A 17,615-nucleotide genomic window follows, 5' to 3' on the forward strand; every position below is an offset into this window, starting at 1 on the left:
AAGATATTCCAAGCAATGTGAGCAACCTCAACATTAGAGATTCTCTTAATTTCCTCCATAGAAATAGCATTAAAGATAGCATTCATAGCTTTGCTATTGAAGGCGGCTGCTTCTTTCTGAGAAGTTTGCCACTCACTCACAAATGTAGTGGGCTTCTCCCATCCGTATTCAACGGAGTTCCAGACTCTCTCATCAATGCATTTCAGGAAAGCTTTCATCCTGACTTTCTAGTAAGCATAATTATTCCCATCAAAGTGAGGAGGAATAATAAGAGAGTGTCTGTGTTCCATAACAACAGGGGTCAAGGATCAACTTAGAGATCAAAAGATCTACACACAAGAGCTACCCGCTCTAATACCACTTGTAGGGTTTTTAGACCCCTTAAAACACAATTAGATTAACCTAGTTAACAAGCCAAGTTATTACTTAGTCCAAATTTCAGATCTAGGTTAACACAATCATATAATTATATCAATGTAAAGTACGGAATATAAAAAACACAAAGATATGATGACCCAGGAAAACCAAATCGGTAAAAAACCTGAGGAGGATTTAACCTAGCTATTCTCAAGGTAAACCTGAATCCACTATGAAAGAATCGAAGTTTGTACAATAGCGACTTAGACCACTAACATCCTATTGCTACCCACTAGTAGAAAACTTACTGACACGGCCACGTGCAAGCTCCGAGACCACGGACTCCTTCTTTCTTGGATTCTCCAACAAGTACAAGCACTCCCGCTTGTGTATCTTTAAGCTCTTATGGCAGCAACTGAATGATCATCAAGTTCTCGAAGAAATCTCCTTCTTGATAATCCTAAGCTTATGTGAAGGCAAGCACCTCTTAGATCTCACAAGAGATTCACACAAACAGCAATATGAGCAACCTCAAAAACGTGGCTAGGGTTTGCCTTTTATACCTAGGGTACAACATAATACCCTACACGTCATATGAGCTTAGGGCTGAGTTGGAAATTCTACTGAAAAAAATAATCTACACAACTTTCAATTGGTTGAGTCTAATTCTTGATCGATCAAGCCAGGCAAATTTACACAGTAACTTCTACAGTTAACTCAATTCCAACTTTACATGAATAACATACTTTGAGCAAGTCTAAAACAGACTAAACACCTGTTTTGATCATGATTTGCCAATAATACACATTAGAGCTCTAATACATTAGTTCCTAAGTACTTAGAACCTAACAGATTTTGTAGGTAATCTTTTAGATGTTTGTCCAATCAAAACCTCCTGGAAGCTTTGTGAGTAGTTGTAATATAAGAGAGTACTGTTCAAATGTCATTTCCCCATAAATGTGACCAGTTGGTTTGGTGCAGAGCATTTAGTGTGGTGGTGGTAGCCTTCTCCCTCGATATTTCCTCCTTTGTTGTTGGCTACTTTCCCTAATATTTATCCTCAAAAGAATGGTTCCATTTTGTACAGAATTCCCGAGATAGCTGGGCTCCATCCTTCCATAATACTTTTTGAGGAGGCTCGGCTCTTCGGGAACTATCACTAGTCCATTATTATCTTCCTTTATCCTCGACTTATCAACCCTAGAGCTTATCAAACCTTTCGACCATCCTCGGGCTTCTATATGTCCTCGGGCATGACCCACGACCCAACACTCCTGCTCAGCCTATTTATCTTCACAATGATGTAATGAATTTATTTATTGTGTATTTTGATGAAGAAATTGCTAAATAGAAAGAATTTTACAATTAATGAGATTTACATTCCCATCATTTATAAATTTCTTTGTTTAGTGGTAATCTTTGTAGAAAATTTAAAATATGATAAATGTAAATTTGAAGTTTGCACATAATTGTGAAATTCTTCTCTATAGCTATACTATATATGTTGGTTGAATCAATTTTTTTTTTTTTTTTGAGAGAGTTTCAACCTATAGCGTCCACTCCTGATAATAGCTCTTTATCATCAAACCAAGACGCCAATCAGTTTTTTGTGTAAGCGGGGATTGAACCTCAGATCTCTTATACAACCATCAAAGACTTTACCAGTTGAGCTAACTGGAACCCATAATTGAATCAATTAAATAAGTAGTTTTGCTGATGAAAAACACAATTAGAATACAACCATCAGAGACTTTACCAGTTGAGCTAACTAGAACCCATAATTGAATCAATTAAATAAGTAGTTTTGCTGATGAAAAACACAATTAGAATACCCCAATGACAAGTTTTTTTTTTTTTTTTCATTAATATGAGTTCGTTTTTTGAATTCTCTCAACAACAACAACGACAACAACAACAACAAAAAATCGTTTTTTGAAGCTCATCTTTGCTTAAGATTGGAGTGAAAAACAAAAAATAAAACAATTAAAAGGTTGCAGTAAGAAGAAGACATGAAACATGAATAAAGACAAGTGTAAAAGGGTAATTAACTTTGCAATGAAAGGGTGAAATACATGCCAACCCATAACTCGTTAACCCAACCCATAAGTAGATTGATCTGATCGATCTGCTTGTAACCCGTTTAGTACAACTTGTTTATAACCTAAACGCAATGTGACTTGAACCCAAATGGCCTTGATCGACCCAACCTAACTTGTTTTTAAAGCCTGTTTACAATTAACCGACTTGAACCCAAATGGCCTTGACCACACCTAACTTGTTTTTCAAGACTGTTTACAATTAACCATGTCAAAATTGTGATAAAAGATATGTGTTCATATATTTCCTAGAACTGCACATTAGGGCGAGTAGTGGTTACTAGTTGAGTAGCCCAAATGACCCCGCCGTGTAGGTCAGTATAGTATAGGAGAAACCGCGTCATTCTAATTCTAAAAATGAACTAATTAAACGATTGCAATATATTCAATGGCGTGCATGTCGGTTTGAGACTTCAAACTTCAAAGTCCACTTTAGGGCAAGAGTCGTCGCTCCAAAAATCAACGTATTTCCACATGTAACTTGTCCTGTTTAAGTTTCTTGGAAAAGTTGTACAACCATTATTGTGATAGTGAGCTTCAATTTGGGCCTAGCTAGCTCCTGCCGTGTGAGTCCCTCTTCAAAATAACCATATACATGTTATATAGTTCTAGACTTCTAGCTACCACGGTAATAAAAGGATTATATATATTTTTTCTTGTAATTTTATAACTAATTTGTTTATACACAACTTTTAAAACTTTACTTATTTTAGAAACAAATTTTTTTCTTCAATTTTCAATAAATAAGTAAATAAAATTTCAATAAAAATTAAAAAACATAATATTTTTTTGAGAATCGCGTATATAATAATTTGAAAGAGGCTTTTTTGCTAACCAATATTTCAGGGGCGTTGTTTAAAAATATATTTATTACTCACATTCTTTGTTTTTCCAAATTTAACAATGGATAAAAGGTTGATGAATTTCATGCAATCTCGTATTTTTATTCCATTTAAAAATAAGGTTTGATAAATCAAGATTTTTTTTCAAAATATCAATACACCCAATTTTACGCCTTCAATTACGGATGGGAGTAACATCACTTAATTTTACATAGATTCATCTTAACACTACTTTTAATTATTTATATCCTTAAACTTATTAAAATTCTTTTGTCCTTCAAATATTTTTTTGTAATTGGAAGTTATTATAAGTCCATGACAAAAAGTACGTTATTCATTCTAGAAAGGAACACTCCTATGAAAATATATATACAATAAGACCGCTACACTTCAACGCTTTAGAACATTCTTGTAAAACTCAACGCTCTTAGATTATGTTTTTTCCCTTGCCCAGCTGTTACGCTTGTAATTAAGAAATGTCATACTCAAGAAATAAATAAATAAAATGTTTGGACAATAGGAACAACGAATTTGAAGCCAAGAAATTCACTGTTTGACCCTAATCGTCATTCAAAGAGAGTGTTGATCCTTATTGCTTTCACATAAAATGGGGGTCTGCTATTAATATAAGCCATTGCCACTAAGCACTCGTAAATAATTTATAAGTACTACTCAGAAGGAGAGTAACATAAGCTGATAAGCCATTGTTGGTATGCACTCGTAAATATATAAGTACTGCTCAAATATCTTCCTTCTGAGTAGGCATAATATGGCAAGAAATATCAACATGGATAGTGATCTATATTCGATTTTGGTTCGAAAAGCATGGTTTGTCGTCATTTTGGTGATAGCTATTCTTGGCAACGGGGAATTAGTTAGAGGAGAAATTGAACATGCCGGAAGAAAACTGGCTGTTGATAATAATCCAGGTACGTAATTAACCTTGAAAACTTTGTTAGCCAATTTTGATTTGAGATTAAATTCTGTAAAGATGTAGTATAAAATCAATATTTTATCCCTCCAATGTTAACATGTCACATCATCTTATTATATATTTAAAAATAAACATAACCATGCATGTCCAATAAATTATAATACCCATTATAAATCTAATTAAATTGAGACTTTATTGAGATGTTATTACGAGTAGTAAAATGTATTGAATTTTAAGTAAAATATTGATGTGACAATCTTTTATTGGATGGTATAAAATATGAGTTTTGCACTCAATCCTTACTAAATTCAAACTCTTTTTTCTTTGCTTTTTTTAATTCGTCTCAATCATTGTTACTTTATAGCCAATTTGAGTGGAGGGGAGAATTAAAGAGGTTAAGTAAACAAACTAGAGTAAAGTAAAGTAAAATTAGCCGAAGATTAGCTATTAGAGACTAGTCCCTTGTGCATGCTGTTGCATGAAATATTACAACTTGTTGGGTCAACAACGATTATTGCTCACGTTGCATGCTTTACACTTTAATTCTTCTTCTTCTTTTTTCTCAAAAGCAATCTATATTTAGAGTTTATATATATTTTATATTCACGTGTAAGTTATATTTTTTATTATATTCCAACTTGGTAACACATGCACTTTTTTTATGTTGGTATAATTTCATAAACTATAATATATAAAAACTAATAAAGTACTTAATATATTTAGTGTTTATTTTTACAGCTTTTGGTTGTGTTTTCATACAAAAGAATAAGTTGCCAACAAAGAAAATAATGTTTAATATATTCATTCATTTACTTATACTTAACAAGAAAACGGAAAAATAAAAAAATTTATTTTCTTAAATTATGATAATTTAAAATGATTATCTTTGGTTTATTAAAATCCAATATATATACATACATAAATATTAATTAGGATATAATCATCCAGAATATAGAAAATTTTAATAGATCAAGCCAAAAAAAATCAAGATTATAATGAATATATTGATATTTAATATAATTATTAATTAATTAAACATGGAACTAAAATTATATTTTTTTTCCATAATTTTATTGTAATATATTAGTGAGACATTTTGGAAAAAATAAACTATTGCACAACTGATAAGAGTATTAAAATATTTATGTTGAGATATTTTAGTACAAAGCATTATATAGAAAACGTTTAGTATATATATATTTTATACTTTTAATTATAGAGTAGATAAACATAGAATAATTTCGTTTCATGCAGTAAACATGATTTTTTTTTTTTTTAAACACTCATTAGTCATTACATGTAATATATATGACGGGGTTCGCATATTTTTCTATAATCTAGACCAATTAGATTTTTTTTTTTTTTAAGTTTTGAAATTTAATCTGAATATGAGCCCAATGGAATTTTTTTACAACAAAAGAACAATAAGAGCCCTTGCATCAGTTAATGTAAAATGAAATAATTGCAAAATTTTGGTCTATCAACCCAAAAATCACCCACACTATTTTGTTTAAAATAATGCATATCTTGTTCACATGTACAGTAACAATATAAATTTATACAGTTACTGTTCATGTGTAAAGACATGTTATCGTTTCTTAACTCACTTTTTTGCGGTTAGTGTGGGAGAGTGATGTCATTGTTAAAAAATAAGTGGTTATGTGAATGAAAAATTAATATTTTATTAAAATAACTTTTAAAATAAATAATTTAATATGAGTGTTTTTGAATGGTGGTTATGTAAAATATAAAAAGTAGGTTTTTATACCAAAATAAACATGAATTTTTGTGCAATGTGATCAAATGTTCTAACACCTTAAAACCTAAACAAGACAAAAACCTAACTGCCTCATTGGGGGTTTCTTTATTCCATGTGAAAATTACAACAAAAATCCAATTCCAAAGTTCTACTTGTATGTCGGGGTCCATTATTGGCTCGATAGTGCATATAAGGTATATATCCTCCTGAAACTAGTCATGCCCCCTTTATCTAAGGCAAATACTTGTTGAACATCAACATGTACGTATACACAAGTGTGCGTACAATCGTGTAAAAGTCATTGCTCATTATCTAATATCATTTTTGTTTCTGTCTAATAAAAAGTGGGTTAGGAGTACCTTCTATTTCGACTTTGGAATTATGTCTTAGGAGTTTGGACAAATCCAATAATCTAATTGAGTAAAATGTTGTATTTAGTGCACAATGTTCCCACATTTTATGGGTTTTAGGAGAAGTCATGATAGGTTGTATCTAGTGCACAAAGATCTCACATTTTAACAAGCTTTAGGAGAAGTCATGATAGGCAGCCTTACCAGTTAAGCAATTTGTTTTGGAGAGGCTGATTCCTTGCAATTATCCAACTGAGTACAAAAATAGATGTATTAATATTTGTTTGTTTTTTTTTTTTTTTTGGTGAAAAATATTGTTATCCATGAATACAGTACAAAGCAGTTCAGATATTTTAGATTTGTTAAAGTTGTTGAGTGATGGAGTGATTGAAAGAAGGAACATAGAAAACAATGACAGAAAGTAAGAATTAACATGGTTTGATTTGACTATGTCTATAGCAGAAAGTCATTGACAGCTGCATCTTATCGACAAAAAGCTTTTACAATGAAGTATGAACCCAATGTAGAGTTTATGTACAAGACAACTCTAAATTAACACCAAATTAACTTGCTTGTTGTACAATTACATGGACATCCAGTTTGTTTGGGTCTCTTGAGTCTTGACCCATGACGTCTCTAACAAGATTTATTCAGTGGTTGATTGGTTCTCTATTTTTTCTATGCGCTATTCGCTATGTGAATGTTCCATTCTTATTTTTTACTTGGTCCCTATTGCCTCAGCTTTTTGAAGGTGATCAAACTTTTAAGTTTTATACAAGATATTTGGTCTAGGTTGTCTGTTTAATTGTATGTCTGGTATGGGTCCTTGATCAGTGTGAATTTGTCAAACAAAAGGAGGCTATCTAGAAACTTGTAGTACTCTATGAATAATTGAATGTTATTTGTGTAATAGCTTTTATTTAGTAAAGACTGCAATTTGATTATAAAAAAAATTAACATCTGAATAGCACAAACATTAAAGGAACAAAAAAAAAAACCAACATTTTGGCTTTCACATACATTTTTCTGTTAGCGTGGAAGACCGCATGATCACAAAAAGGTGGGTGTTAAATCAACAATTTTTGGACCCTAAGCTGTTTGAAAATTTGTGTCTTAGGAATATTAGTGCCAGTTTTATTGCAAAAAGACATGGGGTGTTCTGAAATTCGTATTGGAACCTTATTTGAAGAGACTATTCATTACTTAAGTCTGATTCCCTCTTTCTTTTTGCAAAATTTCAAGGTTTCATTAGCATTGACTGTGGCAGCGATGAAGATTACATCGACATGGGAACCAATATTTCCTATGTGTCAGATAAAGAATTGATAGATACTGGAATAGTCAGGGCAATATCCCCTGATTTATCTGAAAATCTTCCACAGTTTGCAAAGAATTTGAGAAGTTTTCCTCTGGGAACAAGGAATTGTTACACCCTGAGACCAGAGCAAGGCAAAAACAATAATTATTTGATCAGGGCAACATTCTTATATGGAATTATGATGGGGAAAACCGGCAACCAGTATTCGACCTACATCTTGGGGTTAATGCATGGAAAACAGTGAATTTAACAAATACTGATGCATTTCGTTATTATTATTATTATTATGACATTATTCATGTTCCCTTGACGAATTACATAGATGTGTGCTTAATAAACACTGGCCATGGAGTACCCTTCATTTCATCATTGGAACTACGGCTTTTGGACAATTCCATTTATCAAACTCAGGGCAGGGCACTTGTGAAAATATGGGGATATGATGTTGGCAGGAACAAATCTGAAAATGCATTCAGGTGAATCAGTTACACCATTCTGAGCTTAAAATAATTACTTGTTATGGTAGGAACTGCTTTCTGACACTAAATATTCATCTTCAGTGGCATGGCCATAACTTATTCCATTGCATATGAAGAATATTATTGCATGCCTTTGATTTTATGATAACTCTTACACCACTCAGGATTGTCACATATGCTGTTATATGTTCTCAAACTTACATGTTAAGATAAGTGAGCCCGCCACCTTGCTGCATTTCATTAATTTTACCGTGACAGCAGTATTTTAACTTTCCAGTTACCGTTTCATGTTCATCAATTATTAAAAAAATAATAATGTTGTCCACTATCATCTTGTCTGGCACAATCTGAATTTTTTTTTTTTTTTCAATTAGGTACCCATATGATGTCTATGATCGCATATGGAGCTCTTTACTATTTAACATTTGGATCCCAGTTGCCACAAACTCAACCGTTTATTCCCCAAGCAACGATAACCCTTATAAATTACTAGATGAAGTGTTGAGGACTGCTGCCAAAACACAGAATGCTACCACTCCCCTGAGCGTATACTGGAGTCCACCAGATTCTCTTTCAAAATATTATGCTTATTTTCACTTTGCTGAGATTGAGAAGCTTAAAGCTGGCCAGCAGAGGGAATTGACAATTAATTTGAATAATGAGCGCAATCTGACCGAATCTGTTAAACTTGATTATCTGAACCCACGAACCATAGTCCAAAATGATCCACCAATTACTGGAAAGCAGGTTCACTTTTCAATATATGCAGCTGAGGGAACCAAGCTTCCTCCAATCCTCAATGCTCTTGAGCTTTTTCAGCCAATAGAGCTCCCAAATAAAACAGTTGCCATAGATGATGGTATGCTTTCTTCTCTTTTTTTATCTTCCTTGTGGGGACAGATTATGCTCAGTTTGCTGCTAACCGATATAAAGAAGAGATACTTAAATTGCTGATACAATAAGACTTTAGAACATTGGTGATGTTCCTTTCAGTAATTAATAAGTGAGTCTTTTCTAAATGGAAAATTCTAGTTTAAGTTGACATAGCCATATGTGATTATAGTTTCTAAGCATAGGAAGGTTTGATATAGAGCTTTACTCCATCAAGAATATTTTCCAGATGAGCTTTTGTCTGTTGCCAAAATAGAATTCAAAAACTTTAGTGCAGTGGTTTAAGTTGACAAAACCTTGTTATGAAACTTTTATTATAGCCACCACACTTTTACGCCTTGTCAATAGTTTTTCATCTATCAATGAAATCTGAGTTACTCCCATGCTTTTTTTCTCTCCATGCCAAAAGAGAAGAGGATCATACAAGTTTGTTAATTAATAGCAAAAGAAAATTTCAAAATATTTCATAGTTTTCATGAAATGGCTTGGTATCATGACTTGCATTGTTGCTAGTCACCATAGAATTTGCAACTGTTGGTAGTTCACTTGAATATTGTTAATGCTACATTCTATAGAAATTCATTATCATAGCAAAGTCATATATGTTTCAACTTCTGGAAATGTCGGGATATAATTGTGACTTTTCATCTTTCTTCTTTCTGTATGATTTTGTATTTTGAATTCACCTGCCTTTCTGTCTCACTTTCTTTTTATTTTTTATTTTTAAAAAAAAACTATAGTTGAAGCTATCATGGGCATCAAGAAACTGTACAAGGTGATCCATGTCTCCCAAGTGAATACTCATGGGATGGTTTGAAATGCAGTGACAACAATCATCCAATGATCATCTCATTGTAAGTGAATTTCCAAAACATCAAAGCTTGTGTTGACACAATACACATGCTGTGATATTTCAATTAATATATTGTCTAATGGGAAAAAAATTCTCCTTAACTTGGAGGCACATAAAATGGGCCTTCATATTAACTGATATGAAAATATGATGCATCATTTTAGGAAATGTGACAATGGAACAGACTCCTTTCAAATTCAACTAAAATATATGGTTCTATCATGCCGTCTGATATTTGACTAAATTTGTTTCATTTTGATGGAATGTTCAAACACATCTCCTCCCCAAAAATAAGAATAATTTTGTTTTAATTGCAAATTATCTTTCAAAAAATGGCAATAACTCTTCCTTCTTTCAATATGACAAGCAGGAACTTGAGCTCAAGCAATATGACAGGGGAGATTGCAACTTCGTTTTCCAATCTCAAAGCAATGCAGTCCTTGTGAGTCTTAATCTGAATTGTGATTGATATTTAGCATTCAGATACTATACAATAGTGATAGCTAGACACCAGCAGGTCCAGAAACACCATCTGCTAGCTTGAGATTACCAATCGGCAAGTGGATAATGGAACCCTTAATTGCCGAAGGTGTTAATGCTTGGAGAGTGTATTTGTGGGATTTGATTTCAGGAATTTTTACTTGGAAATTCTATATGCAAGTCATGTAGTTGATTATCGGGTTGTCAAGAAAAGAAAACAATTGTTTAGCTTAACATCTGTGCATCTTGCTAACTCCTGTTTCAGGGAAGTCATGTAGTTGATTATCGGGTTGTCAAGAAAAGAAAAATAATTGTTTAGCTTAACATTTGTGCATCTTTCTAACTCCTGTTTCAGGGACTTGTCATACAATGACTTAACTGGGCCACTGCCTGAATTTTTGGCACAACTACCGAATTTGAACACACTGTAAGTTGTTGAGCTTTGATCTTGGTATTGAAAATGTAAATTTCAGTGAAGGAAATTGAGGTGATCTGCATAACAATATCTTTGCAGTAATGTAAGTGGAAACAAGCTCACAGGTTCAGTTCCTGAGGCTCTTCTGCAGAAGTTTAGGGATGGGAAATTGGTCTTGAGGTAGCTTATCTTCCTTCCTCCAATATTTTATTTACTTAATATTCTAATTTCATTTTTTCACCTTCTTGTGTTTTCTCTCTCTTTCTTTTACAATTATAACTGTTTTTTATACATGCCAAATACTAGAAAAAGTATATGTTGTTCACTAATATGTAAAATCAGATTTCTTCTATATTTCCAACATCAATTGAATTGCAAGATGACAGCACCATCTATCTATGTTTAATAACTTACTATGGCATATTACCCTGATGCATTTTATGCAAGTGTTAGCGAAAATCCAGATCTTTTTATGTCGGTTCCATGCAAGAGGAAAAAGAAAAAGGAATTCGTTATTCCAATTGTTGCATCATCTATAGCAGCAGTCCTGGTTCTTCTGTTCATCTTTTGTGCTTTGGCTATGTATAGAAGGAAAAGACAAGGAGGTACTTCTTTTTTTATTTTCTGATTCTGTAATTGTTATCACAATTCATTGAAGTGAGGTACAAGAGATGTAGCATCCAGTCCCTGGTAGTCCTATTTTTCCTGTGATACACCAAAGCCTTTAAGAAAGTCATGAAAATAATGTATAGAAATTGAAGAAAAATACTGTGAATATTAATTACTTTTCACTAGTGGCTATCGTGACAAACCACAAAATCAAGACCACTAATAATGTAGCTGATAAAAAATTTTGAATACATACATGGACCATTCAACATGTGACTGAGTGGTAAGTGTGCACATTCTCTTCATGCAATGCAGGGGCATGAATCTTGCTTGAGTCATGTTTAAGTTGTTTTGTACCTAACTTTATGATGTCAGTGGGATTTATTTTTCTGAGGATTGCCATCCTGGGACTGTGTGGTGATACTCTATTTTGCTTGACCAAAAAGATAATATTAATCACAGTAATACTTACATACATGGGCAGGTTGTCAAGAGTTCAAATAGTCACATGATCTCAAGTTACACAAAAAGAATAGTTAAAGAACACTTGAATCTTTCCTTCACAACACTGCTGAGTTTATATATATATAATACCACATACCTGGTCCATACCTATTGTCACCTAAAATTGCCAAATAAATAAATTACAATCCAGTCACTGTGCCACACAGATTATTGACCATATCATCCCAATCTCCTGCGGTTTTGTAAAAGGTCTTGTTTCAATCTTCTTCAATTCTTGAAATTCAAATTGAGAAGGAAAGCAAACTTGGGGAGATCACTTCATACAATCTTGAGCCCATGCTGACCGTATAAATTTGGACAACTCTTCTTGATGTGCAAAATATAGATGAGCATACAATCCAGAACCTCCTCTAGCTTTACCACTGACAAAATATCATGGAGAAACCATAACTAAAGATGGCTAAAAGTAGCTGCAGATGGATTTGGTGACACCAGCCCAAGAATTTATTTGCATTCCTGTCTAGGATAGTGGACTCTAGATTTAATCCTCAACAATACCGTGTGAGATGATATCGATTTGAGTACACAAACATTAGAGATTAAGAAAAGCATAAAAAGTACATATTCCCACCCAAGCTTCAAAAATTTTTCAATAGATTTTGCATTTTTCAATTGTGCAAATCTTCCTTGCAGTAGATATGGTTACCAAATCCAACATCAAATCAAAGAATCAACGTTATAGCTACTCAGAGGTTGTGAGCATAACTAATAACTTCAAAACCATCATTGGAGAAGGAGGATTTGGAAAAGTGTACCTTGGCAAGCTGAAAGATGAAACTCAAGTAGCTGTTAAGTTGCTCTCTACTTCATCAAACCAAGGCTATAATGAATTTCGAGCAGAGGTTAGATTGAACATTGCAGCCAATCTTTTTTACTACTTCAAAATGTTAATTTAATTTTGAAACTATGATGGCATGAAGCATGCAGCTATAATACTTTCATCCAATTAAATTGGAGCATTGTTTTGAAATACAGGCACAACTCTTAATGATAGTCCATCATAGAAACTTGGTTTCTCTTGTTGGATACTGTGATGAGGGTAAAAAGAAGGCACTTATATATGAGTTCATGGCTAATGGCAATCTACACCAGCATTTATCAGGTATTTACCATCTACCATTTGTGTCCAGAGGCTCTTCATCATATGACCCACAGTAAGTTACCTTTGTGGTTTGATCAAATTAAAAATATGATTTAGTGGAGGGCAAGCTCCATAACAGCACCTATAGTAGTAGCTAAGCATATTAGAATCTGAACAGTCTTTTCCACTATTAGTTACCTCTGTCAAATCAAAAGAATGTTGGCTTGAGCAGTGCACCAAACAGGTGCAGTTCATACCAGATGAGTATCAAGTCTTTTCCATTGGGCAGTCTCATTTTGCCTGATCTTATCATGAAACACAATGAATACTGCCTATGAAACTGTAACTAAGTCTTGCCCCTTATTGAAGTACCTATGGTACTATACTACTATCTAAGGATATTAGAATGTGGGTATGACCACTATCCATAGGCCCAGCTAATAATTTCATGATACACCAATACAAAACATAAGAACAATTAAAACAAACCAAAAAAGAGGAAGGGTGAGGTACCAACAAGCCAATCTAAGCTAAATACATAAAAAAGAGCAATTGCTATTTCATATAATTAGGCTTAGGAATGTGTAGTTTGACTAAAAACTCACAAATATTATTAATTTTCTTGCAAAATTGTGAAATCAGAGCTATTTTTTACAACATCCCAGCTTAAAGAGAAATTGATATGTTTTGGCTGCAGAGACAAACACAAATGTCTTAACTTGGAATGAGAGACTTCATATTGCGGTGGATGCAGCACATGGTTTGTAAGCAAATCAATTACATGATTATTCATCTTCAATGCTGTTGGATTTCAGTTATAAATATATTAAGAATAAGTTACCAATGGTTTACTGGTGGGTTTGCAGGGTTGGAGTATCTACATAATGGTTGTAAGCCACCTATAATCCATAGAGATTTGAAATCTTCCAACATTTTATTAAATGAACACATGCAAGCCAAGATAGCTGATTTCGGGTTGTCTAGAGCCTTGGCAACTGAAAATGACTCTCATGTGTCAACTCGCCCAGTTGGCACATTGGGATACCTCGATCCTGCGTAAGTGTTTAGGCCTACTGATTTGTGTGTGTGTGTGTATATATATTTGGCGTTGAGAGTGAATTAAGGTATCATTATGTATAGAGGTTCTAGTGGAATCTGCAACATACTAAGCCTATTATCATAAAATTTTCCGCTACTTAAAAATATTCTGCCTTTAAAGATCAAACATTGATTTCCAAGTACCCAATGCATCAAAAAACTATAAAATTCACAAATTTCTCTTAATTGAACAAAATTTTAAAATTTTGAAGTTTTTACAAGTGCATGGTATTATATTTTTTTAAGCACAACTCACTTTCTTCACCAATGGGAGTTATATAAAGTATCAGGATGCCAACGGCTATTAGTTAAGGTTCAAGTAATGAAAGTAATAACTGGTAGAATTAAATCAAGCTATGAATTTCTTGTATTCATTGAGCCACATGTGTTTTACATGCAGATTTCAAGCATCTGGAAACTTTAATAAGAAAAGCGATGTCTATAGCTTTGGAATTGTTTTGTTTGAGCTAATCACAGGCCGCGCTGCAATAGTAAGAGGCCCTGTGAGAAACAATCATGTACTTGACTGGGTTAATCCTTTGATTGAAAGGGGTGATGTTCAAAACATTATTGATCCAAGATTAGAAGGAGAATTCAATAGTACTTCTGCCTGGAAAGCTATAGAGATAGCCATGTCATGCATACCATCATACGCTATCCAAAGGCCAGACATGAGTTACGTGTTGGCAGAACTTAAAGAATGTTTAGCTCTGGAGATGGCTCATGAAAGAACTCAAAGGATGGCAATTGAGGGAAATTTAGCAACTTCAAATACTCCATTCAAAATGACCCATTTGGAGTATGAATCAGATATTGTGCCCCATACTAGGTAGAATTTTTATTTTTGGATATTTGATAGTTGGGAAAGGGAGCATTAGAACTTGGACATCTTCGTTGAAATACTAGAAAGTGTCAATTGAGCTATAAAGCTCAATTGACGCATATTAGTCATCAAATAAAATTAGTGGTCAGGTGTGTATTATAATTTGACGAACTTTCTTATATCCTTGTTTTTTCTTTTGTTTAATGAAAGTATGAGTGTGTATTATAATTTGTTTCTATATTTCCCAATGGACAAGTAAATTATAATTATGCATAATTTATATTCTGCGTGTGCTTAAGGGTTTAGTTTTTTTTTAAGAAACATTGTTATGTAATAACAAGAACATTATAATGGTCTAGAATGTCAACTACAGTGGCTCTGTATTTTGAACAGATCAAGTCCCTATTAAAGCCAATTTCAGTCAGTAAATTCTCTTGTTTTATATTTTATAATCACCACTCATTAAGCTCTCTTTATTTTATTTAAATATATCTTAAGTAAGGGAGGAGTTCGAATCTTGGACCCGTTGTCAACGTACAAGAAGCATCAATTGAACTACAAATTATTGGCCACCATGCATTAAGCTTTTTGAGTAAAAAGAAGAGCACTTACAACAATGGATTCAGGCTGTAACCTAGCAATAAATTTCGGCCTATAAATTTTTATCCTAGCCCAAAGTTTTTCGTTTTTATTTTTGCTTTTTATTTAATTATTTATTTTTTAATGTGAGGCCTGGGCCTGGACCATGCCCAGAGCACTTGATTACACTAAAGGTGCACCGATTGCAATAAAGGGGTCTTTGTCCCAAAGGTTAGAGATGGGTACAGCCCTCCTCTTCCTTCTTCTTTTTTTTTTTTAATGTATTTTCTTTATTCGTAATTTTTTTTTTTTTAAGTACAACATAGTCCCTAATGGTTCTAAGACTAGTACACAACTTGAATACAATTTTTTTATTATAATATAAATATGATATAATTTCAGCCTAATGTTGATTACATGATATTTTTTTTCTTTATCATGAAGCCTAAGACACTAATTAATTTTTGAAATAAATAGGGTTCAAATTCTAAATCTCTTATTTAAAATTTTATCAATTGAGCTAACTTAAATAATAATGCTATGGACACAGTTTTTTTTCTTAATAAAATTACACATCTTCTAAGATAATCAGCTGCGAGTTGTGGAAAAAGAGTAGTGAGTTTATGAGTGTAGGTTGAATCCACATCAATCACTTTAAAAATGGTGGAACTCATTGTAAAAAAAATGCCCTGCCCGCAACATTATTGTAACTTGAATGGATTCAACTCGAGGTAGAGCCCTATTGGGCTGGTGAACCTGTGAGCTGCCCATTTTATATTTGCCATTGTCACCCAATTACTAAATCGCGATCTCATTAATAAGGCAACTTGTGGGCTGAAGTAAAGACTTGAGTTCAAAATTGGCAATGAAGGGCCTCAAAAGTGGAAAAGTGCAAAAGATTGTTGATCACCATATAATTAAAATCTAAAATGTTTATAGTATATTTTCAAACTAAATTTTTTGGCAAAGTAAAGAAATTTTTTTTTTTTTTTTTAAATTATCAGTAGCTTTAGAAATGTTGAGGTGCACCGGAATTTTTTCTAGGGTGGAGGCCTAACCTGCCCACAACATAATAGATTCAACTGAAATAATATGAGAAAGAATATTTTTCAATTTTCTTATAGTAATTGATTTTTCAAATTAATCACCCACAGTCAGAGGCAGAACTATAAAAAGATTATATATATTAGTAGAAAAAATTTGAAATTGTTGGGTTCAAAATTTTTATTTTTGATCCTCAAAATTGAAAGTTGACTAAAAAAAATCCAAAAACGAGTCCCGGTATTCAAAATATTGGTTTGAAATATCTAGAAAGTACTAGACATTTATATTGTGATCACAAAATCAAACATGCATTAGTCTGTTAAGAATTATTAGTTCCACACCTCCTTACCTCCTTTTTCGTAGGCGAAAATATCATTTTGGTCATTATATTTTTGGGTTACAATCAATTTGGTCTTTATATTTTGGTTGCACTAAATTTAGTCCTTGTTATTTTATACTTACAGTCGATTTGGTTCCTTTCATCAACTTACTAATGGAAAATGTTTAAGTGTAAAATGGTGTGCACTCGTGGCACACTTAAGACTTATGCGGCTACTTAAATTTAAAAAAAAGAATATTGATATTAAAAAATGCCATGTCAGCTAAAAAAAAAAAGAAACACAAAATCAGTTTGTTCTCTCTCTTTCCACTGATCTCTCTCTATTCTTTTTTCTTCTTCACTGTGGAGTTTTTGACCAATTTTGATGATCAAGACATGCAGCAGCCTCCACTTTGTTGAATACAGGTCGGGTCAATAAAGATTTGTGAATGCGCATTATCTCTTCAATCACGAGAGTCCATTGATTTCACTCTTCTTGAACCAGATCTAAAATCAAATCCCAAACATTCATAGATTAACATTTGCTTGTTAGAGAAAATTGGTTTTTTCATTATTTCGTTCATATTCATTGTATTCATCTCTCTCTCTCTCTCTTCAATATGCTCTTAGGGTATGTTTGTTTAGAAGGATTTTAGGGAGGATGGAAAATTTAGAAGATAAAAGTAGAGAAAAATAAATTTTAGTGGATATTTGGTTGAAAGGGGGAGAAGAAAAAAAATGTGGTGAGGTCGAGTCTTTTCTC

General features: G+C 32.9%; 1 pseudogene; it reads left to right on the forward strand.

The window, feature by feature from the left end:
* Positions 1–4,082: 4,082 nt before the first annotated feature.
* On the forward strand, positions 4,083–14,954 carry LOC142634803 (putative leucine-rich repeat receptor-like serine/threonine-protein kinase At2g19230; annotated as a pseudogene).
* Positions 14,955–17,615: the final 2,661 nt, after the last annotated feature.

The sequence above is a fragment of the Castanea sativa genome, chromosome 5 (genome assembly GCF_040712315.1).
Source record: "Castanea sativa cultivar Marrone di Chiusa Pesio chromosome 5, ASM4071231v1".
NCBI lineage: Eukaryota > Viridiplantae > Streptophyta > Magnoliopsida > Fagales > Fagaceae > Castanea > Castanea sativa.